This window comes from Sciurus carolinensis, chromosome 12 (assembly GCF_902686445.1).
Source record: "Sciurus carolinensis chromosome 12, mSciCar1.2, whole genome shotgun sequence".
Lineage (NCBI taxonomy): Eukaryota > Metazoa > Chordata > Mammalia > Rodentia > Sciuridae > Sciurus > Sciurus carolinensis.
Genome location: NC_062224.1, coordinates 91,721,585 through 91,725,770, shown reverse-complemented (window position 1 = coordinate 91,725,770; position 4,186 = coordinate 91,721,585). Strand labels below are relative to the sequence as shown.

The following is a 4,186-nucleotide window of genomic DNA, read 5'->3' as shown; positions in this document are numbered from 1 at the left end:
TAGGCTGTATTCAGTAAGTTGTAGTAAGACCTATATTGGACAATGATTTCCAGAACTGTAACACAATAAATATGTGTTATTTTAAGCCACAAATTTATGATTGCCCATTAAAGTGTCAATAGAAAACTAAAGTACTTCATTAGAAAATTTTCTTCAGAGACTAGAAATTCATTGAAATAATAACATTGTGTGCGATAAAATCAGAAATAAATTAAATTGCTAAATCATAAGACTTTCATTTACATATTCATCCATTATAATATTTCTGAATTTATTTCAGTAGTGCTTTTCTCCTCTGCTGAGTTTTTGTGAATTGTCATGATTTTTTTCCCTTACTGAATATCCTGTATAGTCTTTGGTCACCTCTTCTTAATTGTACATTAACAGAAAGCATGGTTTAGTTGCTTTAGTTTTATGTTTAAGTTTAGGAATGACACAGAAAGCTAATCTTGGTATGCAATAAATATATCAATATTTTGAGATTTTTTTTCATAATATTCTTCTGTCTTTTGGTCACATCAATATATAGATATAAAGCATATTTATGCATTTATGAATGTTATGCATAGCCTGTGTCCTTTAACACTAAAACTCTTTCATTTATATGATTTTCCAAAATCCAGGAAGTGATAAAAATATTCTCTCATATAATGTGATATTAAAGGCAGCAACCAGGATAATCTCTTAGAATCACATACAACACGAAGTGACCCAAAGTCCCAGAACACTAAGGACTCTAATGATAGGCATAAAGACCTAGTTTATATATTTGTATTATTGGTCCTTTGCATTCTTTTCTTAAAACTGAAATGAAATAAATAAATAAAAAACCTTTCAGACATCATGCTTCCATTAGTAATAACATATATTTATGTCTTACTTATTTTTTATAATTAATCTTTCAAAACTACTTATTTGGTGATCAAGTATTCATACCACTTTCACTCCAGGAACAATGCCTTCCTCAATAAGCAGAACCATTGGGAAAATAAATTATTTATTATATCAATCAAATATTTTTTAATACAATAAATAGAATAAAGGCAGTTTTCATTGTCAAAAACAATTATTCTGTTTTCAGACTGATGTAAAACAGACAAATGGATATATTATTAATCAGTTATTACCAAGAGAACTGAGTGAGTAGTGATTAAAAATGATCAGAAAATGTAATTAAATTAGTAGCCTAGAGTTTTGGAATTAGTTTCCAAAATACCCTAACTCAGTGACTTGAAGCAACACAAGTTACTTATATTATAATTCTGTAGATTAGGATCCAGGCATGGACCACCACAGTATCTTCTACAGGATTTGTTTGAAATCTGTGATTGAAAATTTTGAGAAAGTGAAACCTGAGCGGTAAAAGAAACAAATTTGTTGGTAAAAATGAGATAATATTATTTATTCTTGCAAAAATAATTGTACATTGATGTAATTTTTAAAAGTCCAATCCAATGAGTAAAGCATGAAGACAAGAACCTTATAGGAAGCAGATATGTGGGGAATTTAGGATGTTTAGCTATCTGTTAAAATGACATTCAGTTCGATCATATACTGTTTCAAAAAGCTGAAGCACCATCTCAGGCAGCCTGTACACATACATGTATAATTTTCAGAACATAGAGTTGGGTAATTTAACAAATTTCTAAGCTAACCAGATGAGAACCAAAGACACTGATACGTTAGAACATGTCAAAAATGAATAATGGAGTAAGAATTAGAATGAAATTATGCTGGATGAGGAAACAGTTAAAATAATTGGAGGCGGGAAACCAGGAAATGAGAAAATTGATTAAAAAATACTGTGTTATCATTACACACTAGAAATGTAAAATAATCTAGTGCGTAATGAGAGACTATTCTTTTACCACTGCAATTTTGCTTTATATGAAAAAATTTAAATATAGTTTTGAAATGAAGTAAGAGAATAGCTAAACTAAGTTCGAGGCCTGAATAATAAAGAATTAATTTTATGAAATAGCCCTTTGGACAATAATCATTAGAGGAAGTAGATATACCCAACACAGTTGAATTACATCTCTCTGAAATTACTTATCAAAAAAATTCTAACTTATAATGGTAAATTGGTATATAAAGCTGATAAAAATTGTTCAAAGGACATTTTCACAACTTTAGCATTGTTCATTTGAGTAGCTTTCTGCTTATAATTACTAGGATTAATAGATTACTAAATAAAAATATAAGACCCTGGGCTGGGGATATAGCTCAGTTGGTAGAGTGTTTGCCTTGCAAGCACAAGGCCCTGGGTTCAATCCCCAGTACCGCAAAAAAAAAAAAAAAAATACATATATATATATATATGACCCTCAAAAGAATTTGAACTTCAGATAATGAAAACATTTTTTTGCAGAAAAAATCCCTTGTAATACTTGTAGTTTATCTGAACTTCAAACTAAACTCCTTCATCTATATTTATCTGACAGTAGTACATTATTAAAATAATACAATCATGACTGGGCATGATGGCACATGCCTTCAATCCCAGCAACTCTGGGACTGAGGGAGGAGGATTATAAATTCAAGGTCAGACTCAGAGACTTAGTGAGACCTTCAGAAACTTTACTGAGACCCTGTCTTAAAATGAAAAGTAAAAAGTGCTGGGAAGGTAGTTTATTGGTAAAGTGTTCCGGGATTCAATCTCCAGTACAAAAAAAAAAAAAAAGAAAAGAAAAGAGAAAAGATACAAACATAAAAAAATACCCACCCATGAAGTGTGACAAGAATGACAATTTCAAAACCTCAAGATATATTTCAATGAAATGTAAAATCTTGTGAATCAGATAAGTTTGATGTTGTCCACTTTTCATTATTTCTTGTTCTCTGTTCCTCAAGTATATTTCAGTTACTTTACACTTTTTACCTTTATCCCCTATATAGATGAATTTTGATGTATTGCTGTTTAATATTATTATTTAATTAAAGGAAATTGAGTTAACCTGAAATACATAAAAGAAAAACTTGATCACCAGGTAAAAGTTGACATGTAAAGAAGCTAACCTGAAAGAAAAAAAATAAATCAAAGAACCAAAGAAATTATATTTATAAACTTGAATGCATGATAATTCATCTGGGGTTCCCTAGCTTAGGTTCCAACATTATTCTTGTCTTATACACATTCCAAGGATCTGAGATGTTATCTACATTATAAACTTGCCTGACATTTGGGATCTTAATAAAGTCATTTCATTCTACCTATATATGAGAAAGAAAAAAATCATGACATCACAAAATATTAGTTTAGAACTTAGGGTCACAGCACACAATCTCATTGTGTTAAGTAAACAAGAACAAAAGACAAAAACTGATAAAATACTTATTTTAAAATCAATTATAATTCATCATTTCTATTAGTATATGCACATAAATTTAGAGAGTGTTAAATTACATTCAAAAGTTTTTCTGCTGATGTGAAAGAGATCACATGGTAAAGGGAAGTACATTTTGGAAATGGTAGACATAATTGGTGAGGAAATGTGTGTGAAAAATAGCCAGAGATTCACCATTAGAAGAACTGTATTGATGATGCACACGACAGAGATTCTGAAACCTTTCTTTTAAATCTTTTGACAACAGAGCAAAGGGAAAAGTTATGAGTGAAGCAGTAGATAAGACCTTTAAGACATGCTGAAATATTGATTTCTTACCATTAGAATTTAAACATGGCACCTTACCATGACCTATTCTGGTTTGCCTATGTATATTCATGTTTATCTGGTTCAGATCCCCAGGTTTCCAGTTTCCTTTACAAACCTCCATTAAATTCACTACCCAGTGTGTTTAACTTTCCAGCTACTTGCCCCTTGTTGACTTTTATGTGATTGCTCTTTCAGACTTCCAGATTAAATTCCCTTTTGACTATTCTTAAAATTAAGCCTAATAGATAAATGATGACGAATATTATCCAAATGAGTTTCTGTAATCTTTAAACCATTGGGTTTTAATAACGAGGCTAAGATACAATTGCAACTCTCACTGAGATAACTAGCTAAGAAAAGATAAACTTTGTAACAACCCAGAATAAAGAATGAAAAAATTTTCTTAGCAGTGTACACAGTTTGATATTTATGACATGTTAATATATACATATTCCACTTAACTTATTGCACATGTTAATTTAAAAATACATTTAATACAATAAGATATAATTAACAATAAAAATTAAAGT

The 4,186-nt window shown here is 29.9% G+C and overlaps 1 non-coding gene across 1 annotated transcript; it reads left to right on the top strand.

The window, feature by feature from the left end:
* Window positions 1-2,214: 2,214 nt before the first annotated feature.
* Window positions 2,215-2,288, top strand: Trnaa-ugc (transfer RNA alanine (anticodon UGC)). Its single transcript has one exon. It is a non-coding gene; the product is annotated as a tRNA-Ala (tRNA).
* Window positions 2,289-4,186: the final 1,898 nt, after the last annotated feature.